Source organism: Martes martes, assembly GCF_963455335.1.
Source record: "Martes martes genome assembly, chromosome: 9".
NCBI lineage: Eukaryota > Metazoa > Chordata > Mammalia > Carnivora > Mustelidae > Martes > Martes martes.
This window is the reverse complement of record NC_137896.1, coordinates 12,716,245-12,733,303: the sequence shown is the minus strand read 5'-3', so window position 1 is coordinate 12,733,303 and position 17,059 is coordinate 12,716,245. Positions and strand designations below refer to the sequence as shown.

Genomic DNA, 17,059 nt, shown 5'->3' with positions numbered 1-17,059 from the left:
CTCAGTTTTTCACTTGAAAAAATATTTGTTATCTTTTACCCAGAACCGTCAGATGTTTCTGTAGTGGGGGGGGGGGAAGGGGTTTCAAGTTCTCTGAGTCCTCCGCTGTGTTGCTGGGGAGGAACTGCCTTCACTTTTCTTTTTCAGTATCTTCTCTCTGCCTCCTACCTCTGCATATTCAGTTTCTAGCACAGTCCAGCCCTTTCAGCTGCAAATCCTTTTCTTAACTAGCTGATTCATTCCATTGTTTGTTTGTTTGTTTTTAAGTGTATGTATGTATTTATTTATGTAAGTAATCTCTACATCCAACGCTAGGGGCTCAAATTCATGAGCCCCCCCACCAAGATCAAAAGTCACACGCCCTTCTGACTGAGGCAGCCAGGTGCCCTTCTATAGTTTCTAATTCAAATTCACACCGAATGGGAATCTGACAAGTCAACCTGTTTCCTGTTTGGCCCAATATTTTTGCGCCCAGTCACCTCAGAAACCACAAGCCAGCTCAGGCATTGGCTGCTTTTGGAGCCGATGCCCAATGGCGAGCCAATCAGCAGTGGCGTGAGCAGAAGTGACCAGTTACATGGTACCAAAGACCGTGACTTCTGCCCTTCTTTTAGAAGGGACCTGTGGGTGGGGGCAGTCATCATAATTGATGTACAGTGGCTTATCCTTTTTTTTTTTTTTTTTTTAAATAATGGCTGTCCTTGACAGACTCTGCAATCCAGTTGATTGATAATAGCCAGAGGGTGATTTAAAAAAAAATTTTTTTTTAAAGCTAGAATCTTCACTTGGCTTATACATTCACCCCTGGCATAGATATTGTTTTCATGTCCCAACACATCCATTCCTCCAATGTTCCTACTCTATAATTACTAAATAATTAGAAGAAGGTTTATCCTTTAAATAAGCTCACTGTCATCACTTTAAAACCTAACTTCATTAAAAAAAAGAAAAGAAAGAAAGAAACTGCAATTCCAAGGCTGGGGTCAGCCAACCTTTAAAAGCCCTTGAGACTCCATATGATGGGATGCCATGCAGCCAGTAAAACAGAATGAAGCTGCTCAGCGTGTCCCAATGTGAAAAGATCTTCCAGATACCCACCAGAAGTGAAAAAAGTTAGGGGCAAAGCAAAGCATATAGTCTACCATCATTTATGTTACAAAAGTATATATGTGTGTTTATCTCCCTCTTTTTTATTTTTTATTTTTTTTTAAAGATTTTATTTATTTATTTGACGGACAGATTACAAGGAGGCAGAGAGGCAGGCAGAGAGAGAGAGGGAAGCAGGCTCCCTGTTGAGCAGAGAGCCCGAGGCGGGACTCGATCCCAGGACCCCGAGATCATGACCGGAGCCGAGGGCAGAGGCTTAACCCACTGAGCCACCCAGACGCCCCTCCCTCTCTCTTTTTTAAAAAAGATTTTATTTATTTATTTTGGAGAGAGAGGGAGCATACATGTGAGGGGGCGGGGAAAGGCAGAGGCAGAAGGAGAGGGAGAAGCAGACTCCTGGCTGAGCAGAGCCCATCATGGGACTTGATCCCAGGACTCTGGGATCATGACCTGAGCCAAAAGCAGATGCTTAACCAACTGAACCACCCAGGTGCCCTGTATGTTTACCTTTTAAATAATACCGAGGGAACTGCTAACGGCGGTTGGCTCTGGGAGAGTAGTTGGGTGGCCAAGGGACTTTATCTGGCAGCTTGTTTGTGGAATTAATTTAATTAATTTATTCATTTGCTTTTATTTATTTTTTTGAGAGAGAGGGAGGAGTGGAGGAGGGGCAGAAGGAGAGCGAAAATCTTAAGCAGGCTCCACGCCCAGCGTGGACCCCGATTCAGGCTGGATCTCACCACCCTGAGATCACGCCCTGAACCAAAATCAAGAGTCAGACACTTAACTGACTGAAGCACCCAGGTGCCTCTTGTTTGTGGAATTTATTTATTTATGTATTTATTTAAGATTTTATTTATTTATTTGACAGAGACAGCGAGAGAGGGAACACAAGCAGGGGGAGTGGGAGAGGGAGAAGCAGGCTTCCCACAGAGCAAGGAGCCAGATGTGGGGCTTGATCCCAGGATTCTGGGATCATGACCTGAGTTGAAGGCAGATGCTTAACCAAATGAGCCACCCAGGCGCCCCTATTTGTGGAATTTAGAAAGAATGAAAAAAGAGAAGGGACAGTGAAAGGGAAAATGTAAAAAAAAAAAAAAAGCCTCAAAGCCAAGGTGGGAAGATTTTGCTGGAGAGTCTTTAAATTTATCTTTCTCTGGAGAAGAAGGGGTAGGGTTGAGTCTGGTTCCTCAAGGCCACCATCTCACAGACCATCGCCTTCCCACTTGTCACTTGAATTTATCCTGGGGGGGGCGGGGCACAGGGAGTGGGAGATTTGGTTTTCAGTTCTAGATACTAAGTCTGGCGAAAAGCTTGGGGTTATGAAAGAGAATGTAGGGGCCAGAAAGTTGCTCTCCTTGCTCTGTGTCTTTAAGCATTTGACTGTGAATCACAGTGACAAATATATATCACACTGTGATTCAGTATTCACACTTCTATATATACTTAAGATAAAAATATTAAGAAACAATGCGTATTGTGGGAGATCCACTCTGATATTTCATAAAATTCCATCACTGTGTTTTAAAATAGTGGGCAAATCCCATGATGTTGATTTCCAAACCCACGAATGGGTTTTGACTCACCATCTGGAAAACGTATCATCTCATGAAGTCAACTCCAGCACCACCTTTTGGAGGCACTGATGTGGCCATCTTCAAAGATGTCTTTTCCCCTCTGAAACAAAAAGCTCCAACTTTGGTGATTCTTCCATTTCGGAACTTTGAGCTGCCTTGATCCAAAACATGACCATTTCTAGAGAACATCTCTGTCTCTCCTCTCATGGCCCTCTGGTCCCATTCCTCTGCTAATGCTGGGAGGGTCCTATGTTTGACATCACTGAGTTCATTTTGAAAGATTTCATTAAAAGGGCGCCTGGGTGGCTCAGCTGACTGAGCATCCGACTCAATTTCTGCTCAGGTCATCATCTCAGGGTTGTGAGATCGAGCCCTTCATTAGGCTCTGTGCTGGGCATGGAGCCTGCTTAGGATTCTCTCTCTGTTCCTCCCAACCCCTTTCCACTCTTAAGAAAAAACAGCTTCATTGATAAGATCTCTACTTCTTTATATTTTATGATTACTAGTACCTGTTAAAATGTTGGTTTTAAGAGAGAGTTACAAGGAAATCCACCGTAATAGTAAAAGAAAAAAACAAACTGAATATCTACTAATAACACCCACATAAGCATGACAGCTCTCTATGTACTTCATTATAAGGTCCTCACAAGGCACGTTCCACAATACATTACTAAGTGATAAGACAAGGAGCAAAACATTGTGGACACTATGCTTGTGTTTATATAAGAAACAACACATCTTTAAGCTTGTGTAGGCATAGACTATCCCTCGAAGGACAAGTAAGACAACTGTAATGGTGGGGATGCCTGGCTGGCTCTTGATCTCGGGGTTGTGAGTTCAAGCCCCATGTTGGGTGTAGATACTACTTAAAAAAAATATTAAAAAAAAAAGAAAAAAAAGGAGACGGTGATGGTGCTCTCCCTGGGAAGAGGAAGATGGGTGAACAGGAGTAGGGAGAGGCTTTCTTTTTACTCTATATCTCTTTATACCTTCTGGTTTTCCATTATTAAAATTAACAAAAATTGTAAAAAAATTTTTAAAAATTGAAAAAAAATCAAAAATTTCCATTATTAAAATTTTTTTCTTTTCATATCTCTGAACATGATGTGAAAATTACTAACTTCACAACTGCATTAACCACAATGGGCACTTAAAGAGAGCTTTATTGAGATATGATTCAACATGCCATAAAATTCACCCTTTTAAATGGTATGCTGCAGTGTTTTTTTAGCATATCCATAGTGTCATACCATCATTACCACTATTTAATTTCAGAATATTTTCATTTCTGAAAAATATTTTCAGAATTTCAACTATTTCAGAATAGTTGCACCCTTCCTTTGCCAGCAACCCCCAGGCCCCTATTCTCCAGTCCCTAGCAACCACTAACCTACTTTTTGTTTCTTTAGATCTGCCAATTCTGTACATTTCATATAAATGGAATCATGTACTGTATGTCTGGCTTTTTCCACTTAGCATGATGTTTTCAAGGTTCACACATGTTATAGGATGAATTAGTACTTCACTCCTTTTAATTGCCTGAAAATGTCCCATTGAGTGGATATTTTTGTTGAACTACTTTTGTTGAACCATTCATCAGCTGATGGTCACTGGGATTGTTTCCATTTTTGCTTATTAGGAATAAATGCTGTGAACATTTCTGTACAGGTTTTTGAGTGGACTTATGTTTTATTTTTTTTTTAAAGATTTTATTTATTTATTTGACAGGCAGAGATCACAAGTAGGCAGAGAGGCAGGCAGAGAGAGAGGGAGAAGCAGGCTCCCCGCTGAGCAAAGAGCCCAATGCGGGGCTCGATCCCAGGACTCTGGGATCATGACCTGAGCCGAAGGTAGCAGCTTTAACCCACTGAGCCACCCAGGCGCCCCGTTGTGTTTTATTTTTATTTATTTATTATTTTTAAATTTTATTTTTAAAGAATTTATTTATTTATTTATTTGACACAGAGAGAGAGAGAGCACAAGTAGGCAGAGAGGCAGGCAGAGAGAGAGGGGGAAGCAGGCTCCCTGCTGAGCAGAAAGCCGGACGCGGGGTTCCATCCCAGGACCCCGAGATTATGACCTGAGGCGAAGGCAGAGGCTTAACCCACTGAGCCACCGGGGCGCCCCTATTATTATTAAAAAAAAAAAAAAAAGATTTATTTTAGAGAGAGAGAAAGAAGAGAGGGTGAAAGCACAAGCAGGAGGGGCGGAGGGAGGGGGAGAGAGAGTGTCAAGCAGACTATGCCGCTGAGCCGGGAGCCAGATGCGGGGCTTGATCCCATGACTCTGAGATCGGGACCTGAGCGCTGCTTAACCAACGGAGCCATCCAGGTGCCCCGATGGGACTTACGTATTAAATTCTCTTGGGAGGGGCACCTGGGTGGCTCAGTGGGTTAAAGCCTCTGCCTTCAGCTCAGGTCATGATCCCAGGGTCCTGGGATCGAGCCCTGCATCGCGCTTTCTGCTCGGCAGGGAGCCTGCTTCCTCTCTCTCTCTCTCTGCCTGCCTCTCTGCCTACTTGTGATCTCTGTCTGTCAAATAAATAAATAAAATCTTAAAAAAAAAAAAAAAAAAAAACCTCTATTGGGAATATACCCAGGAGTGGAATTGCTGCGTTGTAGGGCAACTCTGTGTTTCACAATTTGAAATCGCCACAAATTTGAACTGCCAAACTGTTACCCAATGTGGCTGCACCATTTTACAGTCCCTACTGGTGGTGTATGAAAGTTCCAATTTCACCTCACACTCATTGATGCCTTTTTTTTTTTTTAATTTTAGCGCTCCCACAATGGGTACTTTTAAAGCATTTGGTCGCAAACTAATTTTTCCTGAAGCCAACACATTTAATAAGTCTCAGAAAGGGGGGGGCGGGAGAAGCAAAAAGAGCTGGGGGGGTGCGGGGAGGGAGGGGTGTGTGTGTGGAGTCCTTTGCAGGTTGGGGGGAGGGGAAAACCTACCGCAGCCAGTCCAGCTGCCAATTTCAACTGGTTCATGTGACACCTTTGGAACAAAAAAATCACAGGTCACTGACCCCTGATCCAGGTTTAAAGCAAGAGGTGTGAACAGGTTTACTCCAGGTCAGAAGGCTCGGTTGGATCTTTACTCACCAAAAAGTTGCTTTCAATGTGATTTTTCACGGAGGTGTTTTCCCTTTTTAAGCAAAACAACACATAAAGCATTCATTGGATCTCAGTCTCTTCTGCCTGTCTGTCTGACTCCCCCTCAGCTGTGTGTCCTGGCCAGGAGTGGAGAGAGGTTCAGAGTACACATAGCCTCGGGGTGGCACCTGGCCTCAGGCCAGCTCATTTTCAGATTGCGTATTTCAAAACAGTTTTAGGCAGATGCCAGGCATAGGTATCCAGCCCAGCCGTCTCTTTTCACTCGCAGGGCAATTTCAGACTGTAATAAATATGAGGAGGCAAAATGGGGGGGGGATGACATTGCTACTAACCTTTGGGTATTCATCCTTGCAAACCCCAAGTTTGGAACTGCCATACACTGTCATTATTAACATTTATTGAAGGTGAACTTTGTGCTCGATGCTGTTTTTAGGGCTTTCACTGTGTTGTTTCAGTTGATCCTTACATGAAATAAGCATTATTTTGGTTCTCATTGTTGGAAATGAAGGCACAGAAAGTTCAAGCAACCAGTCATTATCACACAGGTTTGTAAGTAGCAGAACCAGCTGAGCAAGTCAGGCAGTAGGTGCCAAAGCGCACACTCTTAACCACCAGGCTATATCGTCACACAATAAAAGAAGGAAGAAAGCAGGGGACCGTGAGGGGGGTGGGGACAAAAGCAGAAGCTCTGGGCTACACCAAGCAACTGAGAAACATTCATTCATCTCCTCAAAGTGTGTAGTTGAAATAGTGAATGCTTGGATTCCCAGATCCCCCCTGCAGCCAGGGGTCCCTATAGGGTCCATATCACCCCTATAATGAGATGTAAGGGGACATTTGCTGTGGCAGCAGGGGGCAGTGAGGGGGAGATGGAAAATTTCAGGAAAGAGTTTTCTATCTGAAAGAAAAGTGGAGAGATACAGCATCTCTCTGGACACCTAATCACTTTTCTGCTTCCTGCATTTGAACTGGTATGTAAATTGTTGTGATTCCTCTGCTGTGGCAGCCATTTTGTGTCCATGAGGCGATAAAGACAGAAAGCTAATATGCTGAAGATGGTGGAATGGAAGGATCGTAACCTCCTGGTTCTTTCCTTTGTGTGTGTGTGTGTTTGAAAGGATTTTATTCATTTATTTGAGAGAGAGAGTAAGAAAGATGTGCACGAGACCATGAGTGGGCAGAGGGACAGAAGGAGAGAGAGAAGCAGACTCCCTGCAGAGCAGCCCCGTGTGGGGCTGATCCCAAGACTCTGAGATTATGACCTGAGCTAAAGGCAGACACTCAACAGACTGAGCCACCCAGGCGCCCTCTCACCCTGGTTCTTGATGAACACGCTCTGGAACTGTCTACTTCTAGACATATTATATGGGACAATTAAATGTCTTTATTGTTTATGCATCTACGGAGAGGCAGTAAAGCATAATAGTTAAGATCTTGAGCTTGTGAGCCTGGGTTTATAGCCTCCCAACTCCAGCACTTAGTAGCTTATACCCTTGGGCAAGTTACTAATTTGTTCAATGCCTCCATTTACTCATGTGTGAAATGGAGAAATGAAAAGACCCACTGCTTAGAGTTAGCACAAGGATTAAATGAATTAATATATGCAACGGACTTTGACTTGTGTCTGGTAAATCCAAGGTTTCTATGAGTGCTGGCTAGGATTAGCTTTTTTTCTGCCAGAAGTTTTTTCCCCCAAACTTTTTCAGTTTGGGAAATTTCAAGTCTACAGAAAAATTTCAATAATACAATAAACACCAGCATACCCTGAATGTAGATTTACTAATTCTTTTAAAGTATATTTTTAAAGATTTAATTTATTTATCTGAGACAGAGAGTATGTGAGAGAGCACAAGTGGCCGGGGGGGAGGCGCAGAGAGAGAGGGAGACACAGATTCCCCGCTGAGCAGGGAGCCTGATGTGAGCCTCCACAAGTGGCTCCACAGGGATGCAGGACTGGATTCCAGAACCCTGGGATCATGACCTGGGCGGAAGGCAGACGCTTAACTGATTGAGCCACCCAGGTGCCTCTAGATTTACTAATTGGTTAAATTATGCCACACTTGCTCCCACGTACTTTCTCTCTCTGCGTGTGTGTGTATTTTTCCCCATTTGAATTATTTGAGGGTAAGCTGTCGGTAGGCTAGTTGATATGACTACTGGTCTGGTTGGCTGCTATTTGCCTATATAGCATATGACCCAAGCTAGACCAACTGAACAAATTCCTTTTTTTTTTTTTTTGAAGATTTTTAAGTAATCTCTACACCCAAGGTGGGGCTCAAACTCACAACCCTGAGTACTCGAGTTGCTTTGCTCCGCCAACTAAGCCAGCCAGGCAGTCCTGACGAATTCCTCTTTTGAATTTGAATCTTGCAATAGGGTGATGAGAATATGGGAGCGGGGGAAGAAGATCGATCTCTAGATTTACGGCTGGTGCAAAAAAAGATATTCAGGATCTCCCCTGGTTTCTGACATTTCTGGTCTGATCCTCTAGTCTTCCCGTTGATTCTGTGAGTTTCTCCCTATCATTTCACTTCTTCCCAGAATCTATCATTGTTGCTGGCAACCTGAGAGCCCTAACTGGCACGGCCACCCACGAGGAAAGGAGCACACATCCTGGGAGCATGGAGGCAGCGGCTCTGTGAAATCAGAAAGGCCATGGGCAGAATCTCTTCATTTTGGAAGGCCTTTGGCTAGATGACCTTCTAATCTCATCCTCATCCCATGTCCTGTAGGCCAAGCCAATTTTATTGGGGTAGTTTCCGGATTTGAGACTACTCTTCCTGCCTACTAAAGGTTCTCAGCCCCAGGTCAGCAAAAGCCCACACATGCCGAGTGTTTTGATTATCAAATGCTGTGTAACAAACCACTGCACAATGCAGTGGTTTAAAGCATAACCATTTTATTATCTCTCATGATGCCATAGGTTGATTTGGCTCAGTGGGTGGTTCTTCTGTTGGTGGGAGCTGTAGCTCCGTGAGCCCCCAGGGACTGGAATGTGCAAAAAGGCTGACTCATGGGGCTGGCAGTTACGACTAGCTGGGATCTTAGCTGGGGCTGTCGACTGGAGTGCCTCACTTTTTTTTTTCATGTGGCCTCTCCAAGTGGCTTGGGGTTCCCATAACATGGTGGCTGGGTTCCAGCAGGAAGGAAGTGGAAGTTGCCAATCATCATAAGGTATGAGCTGAAAGTCCTACCATATAATTTCCACCGTTTCCATTCATCAGACAGTTCTAGAGCAACCCCAATTCAAAGAGGAGGAGATAAAGTCTACCTCTGGATGGAGAAGTAGCTTGTGCAAACAGGAAGAAACGATGGGAGGGATCTTCCCAGATGCTTTACTAGAGCATGTCACTCATGTGGCTTAGATTTTAAGGCTAGGACAGTGTTTCCCAGATGTCGCTCCGTACGGGATTATGTACCGGTTCCATGAACACCCTGCCAAAGTCAGTGCAGAAGTTGCTTCCTCCTGGAAGCCTTTCCTGATACCCCTTGAGTTAAAAGCTCTATCTATTCTTGGGTTCTCAAACAATTTGTACGTATTTTAAAAACATTTTTTGTTTGTTTTTTTATTTTTAAAAATGCTTTGTCAAAATTCAATGCAGTTAACATATTCTGTGTGATTAGTTTCAGTGGTAGAATATAACACCCAGTGCTCATTCGGTGAAGTGCCCTCCTTAATGCCCATCACCCAGTTACCCCTTCCCCTCCCCACCTCCCCTCCAGCAACCCTCAGTTTGTTTCCCAGAGTTCAGCGTCTCTTATGGTTTGCTTCCCTCTCTATTTCTGAACATGTTTTTTTAATTGTTAATATCAGCTTCACTTTCTGTGAACATACGTATTTTTATATATGTGTATATTTTGGTTACATAAATTAACCCATTTATTATAGGCTAGCAGGAGCTTCTACTGGTCTCCTGAGTCCTTCAGGCGTCCATGGCCACCTTTACCACGATGGCAGAAGCAGTGCTGGACGTCCAGGGAGAGAACCAGCGACCGTTTTCAGGCAGGAACCACAACGCCAGAGCCCCACAGCTTTTCATCTTAGGTTTTGCCAGAGACGGAGCCAAGTGTGCTTGGCGTGCTGGCTCATTTCAATCTTTACCATCTTCCTGTGGGAGGCACCATAATGGTCCCGTATTTATCCTCAATTCTGACTTTCTTGGGGTGTTTCGTCATGTCACCCCAAACTAAGTCTGAGACCAGAGAGCTGAACATATGTATGACAGATTGATTTCCTTTTTACCTTCTTCCCTTTCTTCTCTCCCTTTCTCTCACAAATATTTATTTTTTATTTTTAGATTTTTAGATTTATTTATTTATTTGGGAGAGAGAGCACTGCATAGGAGTGGGGGAAGGGCCAGATGGAGAGGGAGAGAGAATCTCCTGCAGATTCCCCACTGAACATGGAGCCAGCTCAGGGCTGGATCCCAGGACCCTGAGGTCATGACCTGAGCCGAAACCAAGCGTCAGAGGTTTAACGACTGAGCCTCCCAGACGCCTTCTTCCACAAATCTTTAAATTCCTATGATACGCCAGACACTAATCTAGGTGCTTGAGACACTGCAGTACACTGAACAAATTTCATGCCCTCTTGGAACAGTAGGGTTTGGAAGACCCACCCCAAGGACAATAGCAAGCAGAGATCTGAATGACAATAGGGAGCAAGCTAGGAGGAATGAAAATTCCAGACCACAAAGGGAACAGCAAGTGAAAGGCCCTGACGCATGCTTGGAAAGTTCAGGAAACACCAGGAATGTTGGTGTCTGGCATGAGGTAGGAAATGAGAAAAGATATATTACCTGAGATCAGAAAGGGAAGCAGAGACCAAGTCAATTAGTGTCTGGGTTTTATCCCAAATGTAATAGGATGTCACTGGAACATGTTCAGGTTGCAAGTGACATAATTTAGTATATGATTTTTTTCAAAGATCCCCCTGGCTACCGTACAGGGAGTGCTTTATGGGATTACTAAAAGGGGGAAGCAAGGAGAGGGGCAGGACAGCTGCAGTTGTTCAAGGGAAAGTTCATGTGGGGTCTTAGCATTCATCTCTGGGTTCTCAACATCTAACATAGTATTTATTACCTGTCGTCTTATGAGGGAGTGAACCCAAGTAACATATACAGTCTGAGCGAGTACTATTGCTAAACTACGTAGATGGTACTGAGAATACATCAGAAAATGGAAGAGATAGAAGTCCTAGCTTCATGGAATTTTCAGTCTAGTGAGGAAAAGATATATTAAACGCCATAAGTAAACAAAAATATATGGTATTTTCAATGATAAAAAGTGCTAGGAAGAGAGATGAGGCAGGGAAGAGGGATAGACAAAGCTGAGACTGCAGTGGTCAGGAATTTAAAAGAGAAATCGGGGCACCTAGTTGTCTCAGTTGTTGGGCATTTGACTCTTGGCTCAGGTCATGATCTCATGGGTCGTGTGATCAAGCCCTGTGTGGGGCTCAAAGCTTGGTGGGGAGTTGGCTTGAAGAGTCTCTCCTTCTGCCACTTCTCCTGTGCTAGTGTGTAAGTGTGCTCTTTGTCTCTCTCAAATCAATCAATCAATCAATCTTTATAAAATAGAGAAATCAGGGAAGGTTTCACTGAAGAAGTGACATTTGGACAATAACCATGGGGAAGGTGAGGGAGGGGGTGATTTAAACTTTTCAGGGGAGGGGCACCTGGGTGGCTCAGTCAATTAAGGTTAAGCTTCGGACTCCTGATCAGCTCAGGTCATGAATAGGGAGGTAAGTTAAAAAAAACAAAACAAAACACCAAAAACAAAACAAAAAAAAAACTTTCCAGGGGAAAAAGTGAAGTATGTAGAAGTAGCAAATGCAAGGTCTCTGTGGCCAGTGTGTGCTAAGCATGTTGGAGGGGCCCCAAGGAGTCCAGCAGACCTGGAGGACAGTGGTGAGTTGGACAAGAACTGAGAGATGACTGAGATGGGAAAGACAGGTTGTGTGGGGCTTTGCAGGTTACTGCAAAGAATTTGGAGGACAGACATACAGTGACTTGGTTCCTACCAGGACCTCTCCTACTGCTATGTTAAGGAAGTAGGGAGAACATTGAGGAAGCTACTGCCACAGCCCGGGTGGGAAATGATAATGGTAGAGCATAAAGCAGTTATTTAGCTATTTTGTTCTATTGGCGCTCAACACACTTAATACTGATTCAGTAGTATTCTCTAATACATAGTCCATACTAAAATTTCCCTCCTAAATCCTTTTTACATTAAGGAAAAAAAAACAAAAACAAAACTCTCGATCCAGTTGAGGCTCATCTAATGCATTTGGTTCTCACCTCTTTCCCTCTTTGGTATTTTTTTTTTTTAATTTTTATTTATTTATTGGACAGACAGAGATCACAAGTAGGCAGAGAGGCAGACAGAGAAACAGGAGGAAGCAGGCTCGGAGCAGAGAGCCCGATGCGGGGCTCGATTCCAGGACCCCAGGATCATGACCTGAGCCGAAGGCAGAGGCTTTAACCCACTGAGCCACCCAGGTGCCCCCCGCCCCCCCCCTTTGGTATTTTTAAGAGTTCAGGCGAGATGTTTTGTAGCATATATCCCACATTCTGGGTTTGTCTGATTGTTTCTCCATAGTTAGGTTCAGGTTAGCTATTATTTGGGCAGGGATACTACAGAGGAGGCATAATGCCATCCCCATCGCATCGTATCAGGAGACACATAGTATCAGTTTGATCCATTACTGGTGACGCTAAGTGATAGTGCTGGCGATGAGATCTCCTGGTTAAGGTGTCTGCCAGCTCTGTCCACTGCAAAGCAAGCCACTCCGTGGAATGGTACATATACGGAATATACTATTGTCAAACAACCTTTCGCCCAGTGGCTTTAGCATCTAATGAACAACCCGGTGGCTTCTGACCTTGTGCCTCAGTTTGCTCCTCCGAACAATGAGGATGACAGTGGTCCCAAAGGGATGCTTGTTTTGAGGACCAGTACTTGGCACACAATAAACGCTCAGTAAATGTTAGATATTACTGGACGAAGGCAAGTGTGACAAGATTCAGGGCAGGACCAGGACTGCATTCTAGTCCCCCGGACCCCGCTGCAGCTCCCACGCAGTGAGCGAGCGAAAGCGACGGAAGGATCCACACCGCCACGCCCTGGAGCCCCGGGAGCTGGGCCGGGCGGGGGCACCTAGCGCCCGGGCCGCGCAAGGCCCCCTGGGACCGGTAGTGCTGGGCGTGGCCTAGGGACTACATATCCCGGAGGCCCCCGCGCGACGGGTCCAGCCGCTGCCGCCTCAGCCCCTCCACAGCGACGGCGGCGGCCGCGGCGGCTGAGTCGGTGGCGGCGGCAGTGGCGGCGGCTGCGGGCTGAGCGGCGAGTTTCCGATTTAAAGCTGAGCTGCGAGGAAAATGGCGGCGGGCGGTGAGTGGAGATAAAGGAGGAGCGGCGGCGGGCGAGGGGGTGGAGTGCGAGGCGGTGGAGTGCGAGGCGGAGGAAAAGAGGGCGAGTCCCTGGGCTGCCGCGAGCCGGCGGCTGCGCCTCCGCGGAGGCGCTGAGGGGCGCGCCGAGAGGGGGGCGCGCTGAGATAGTTTCGGGGTGTCGGGGCCGCGTTGCTTTTCCGCAGCCTGGGGCGGCCCGCGGCAGGAAGAAGGGGAGTCGAGGTGGGGTGGCAGCCGGCTTGGGGGTGCAAGGGGGTTTCCTCGCGGAGGGGTCACCCCGACGAGTTGGGGGGGGACCGCGGGGGCCCGCTTTTCCCTCCTGTCCCTAAAGTTTTTATCTTCTCCCAGCCCTTAGGGCTGCTTTGGAACGCTCCCCGCGTCCCCCTCCTGCCGCTGCCTCGGCTCCTTCGCAGTTATTCTGAAGAATTAGGGGGCGGGGGAAGCCGTACAGACCCCACCGACCCCCACGCCAGCCTCCAAGTCGCACTCAGAATCGGGTTGCATTTTGTTGCTGTGTTTCCTCCTTCACTTGGGCATTTTTAGTATTTTAACTCGAATTATCTGCGGAATTTTATTTTGGGCACGGGTGGGTTCTCCGCAGTTTTCTCAGTGAAAAGGCATTTTGCTACGTCTGGTGTGAAGGTTGGGAAATGGCAAGTGGGAAGTTGGTAGATCGCATTTGGGGTGGCTGTCTTTATTAGTGCTGTTTTTCCCGTTCGCATCTCTAATCTTACCTTACGTACATTGATTCAGTTTGTAGGGGTTTAAATTGTCTTGCACATGCTTTAAAAGAAACAGAACACCCCCCCCCCCCAAACCAAAAAGCCACGAGCCGTTGGAAAGCTTAGTTGCTTCTAGTTTGGGGGCACTTAGGGTGGAAAAGTTAAACCAAAAGAGCAGTTATGAGAGGGAGAAAGCATCGTTTCAGAATCTCACTAAGCAGGAGGAGTTCGGGATTCCAAAATGGAATGACATGAAGGGTATGAAATTCTCCCGAAGTCGAAACTTTTTTTTTCCCCCTCCCGAATGTGAAGACTTCCTTTTTTGCAGTTTTTGAGCAGCGCTTCAAAGCCAACCTGTTTTTGTTATTAAGCCTGTACCGTAAAGAAAGAGGAAGGCGAGTACCAGCTGTCTTGCTGCAGTGGGTTTAAATGGATTTGAATGAGATGAGCGAGTGGTAGTAGTATTGAGTGAGATTGCTGCATCTCCTTGATTTAAATGCCTGGCCTCGGATCCGCCTAACTGAGCCCTGGCTGCAAGAGAGCTTCAGTATGTGTTGCCTCAGGTTGTATAGAGGATGGAAAACAACAACAAAAAAGGCCCCCACCTCCCCCCCAAGAAAACAACAGCAAAAACCCCCATCACCCCCCCCCCCCATAGGTCTTGTGAATGCCCCGTAAACTGTTAAACGGAAATCTGGAAGTTCATGAAATGTTTGTTCTTGAAAAAAATTTAAATTATTGCTCTGTTTAGAATAGATACAACATCCAACTGGAAAGGTACACAAACATTGAAAAATGAGTCTCTCCTGTAAACCCTGCAATCCAGGTAATTCCGGTTCCTGGGAGGCAGTGACTGTTACTGGGTTTCTAGAGTATCTTTGGTCTTTGGAATAATTATCTTAAGATTTTTATTTGAAACATACTCTTGTTGGGTACCAAAAACAGGAAAATAAAATGAACAGAAGAAAGGGAAAATGTGGTGGGAATATTATTTTCTTATCACGGTCTTGAACAAACGTTGATAGCTATTAAGAAAAGGCTTCTGAACTTAAGTGCTTATGTTGCCTTATGTACTAACACCCTTAAAGAAGTAACAATCTGTGGGGCTTTAGGATGAAGAAGGCTGCCAGGGTTCATTGTTTGTATGTAAGATGAAGCCTCTGTAACATGTAAAATGATATTGAACACTATAGCTCCTGTCACTGGAGGTTGCTTCAGGTTCTGCATTTAAATGAGCAGTAATCTAGGTTGCCTGTGATCCTAAATTATAGTGGTATTTCATGTATTGATAGAAGTGAGTTAATTGTCCAATCAGTATTAAAAAAAAAGGTATATGTCAGCTTCTAGCCTATAGAACGACATTTTGGATATGAGGGTTGTGGAATAAGTGGGAAGCGGTAATGTTTCTAGAGCAATTTTTACCATAAAATATTCCTTACCTACAGAAGCTTTGAAAATGCAAAACAGCCTCAGCATAATTAACAGGATTTCTATTTTTGTAAGTTTTAGAATTGTGGTTTTGAATTTACCAATGCTAACAATTTGTTAAAAAAATTGATACTAGAATTTAGGCTGTTAGGGATTGTATTAGATAATTTCATTATATTTTGAAATTGAGTATACTGTCCACCCCTCCCTCCCATATAAGAGTTACTTATTGGGGAACCTGGGTGGCTCAGTCGGTTAAGCGTCTTTGGCTCTGGTTCCAGTCATGATCCCAGGGTCTTGGGATCCAGCCATACATCAGGCCCCTTGCTGTGCAGGAAGCCTGCTTCTCCCTCTCCCTCTGGCTGCTGCTCTCCCTGCTTGGGCCCTCTCTCCCTCTGTGTCAAATAAATAAATAAAATCTTTAAAAAAATTAAGAGATATCTTATATCAGGGATATATTCTTATCCCTATATGAGTAGTTATTTTCAATAAATCCCTCCAAATAAATTGGCATTTATTCAGCAGGGAGTCATTGTACTTTTGGACGCTGGATTCTTTTTCTAGGAGATTCGAAATAAAAAAAATAGTTAAAAAAATTTTTTTTGGAAAATATTTTATTTTCATTTATTTGAGAGAGAGAGAAAGTACAAGCAGGGAGAGCAGCAGGCAGAGGAAAAGGGAGAAGCAGACTCCCTGTTTAGCAAGGAGCTTGATGAGGGCTCTATCCCCAGATTCCAGGATCATGACCTGAGTGGAAGGCAGTTGCTTAACCCACTGAGCCACCCAGGCTCCCCTAAAAAGTAGTTTTTGAGGGGCACCTGGGTGGCTCAGTGGGTTAAAGCCTCTGCCTTCAGCTCGGGTCATGATGCCGGGGTCCTGGGATCGAGCCCCACATTGGGCTCTCTGCTCAGCGGGGAGCCTGCTTCCTCCTCTCTCTCTCTGCCTGCCTCTCTGCCTACTTGTGATCGCTATCAAATAAATAAATAAATAAAATCTTTTTTTAAAAAAAAAGTAGTTTTTGAAATGGTTACTTACTAAAGCCTTCTTGACTGGTCTTTTGAAGTAAACTTCCTTACTGTGTCAGGGACGTACTAAAGATAAGTTTTTTTTTTTTTTTAATTTAGTCTTTTGTGTATTAATAACTATATGATTCTAGAGTAGTTTCTTTTAAAGACTACTATGTTTTTGAGAAATTTTTTAGAAGAATAATTTAAAAATATTTTAGTTTGGACAGTAGGGTACGATAAAAAACCAAACTACTATTGTCCTGTGTCAAATTGGTGTTAAAATAAATGGCTTTAGGGTTTCTTTTTGCATTTTTTTAGACTATATAATTTCAAGCCTTTGCCTGAGGATGTAGACTACTTTTGAAAACTTGATTTGTTGGGGCACCTGGGTGGCTCAGTGGGTTAAAGCCTCTGCCTTCGGCTCAGGTCATGATCCCAGGGTCCTGGGATCGAGCCCCCGCATCCGAGCCCCCGCATCCGGCTCTCTGCTCAGCAGGGAGCCTGCTTCCCCCTCTCTCTCTGCCTGCCTCTCTGCCTGCTTGTGATCTCTGTCTGTCAAATAAATAAATAAAATCTTAAAAAAAAAAAAAAGAATACTGAAGACATTCTTTAGCTCATTTAAAAAAAAAAAAAAAGAAAACTTGATTTGTTGCAAGTTTAGAACGAGTATAGCCTCCAGTGGCTGTCTATACT

At 44.6% G+C, this 17,059-nt stretch overlaps 1 protein-coding gene across 1 annotated transcript in view; it reads left to right on the top strand.

Annotated features, from left to right (window-relative positions):
* The first annotated feature begins 13,075 nt into the window (after positions 1-13,075).
* Positions 13,076-17,059, top strand: part of NCOA3 (nuclear receptor coactivator 3) — a 139,731-nt gene continuing 135,747 nt past the window's right edge. The window contains exon 1 of the mRNA XM_080814268.1: positions 13,076-13,192. The gene's annotated coding sequence lies outside the window, so the exon portion shown is untranslated. The remainder of the gene's footprint in view (positions 13,193-17,059) is intronic.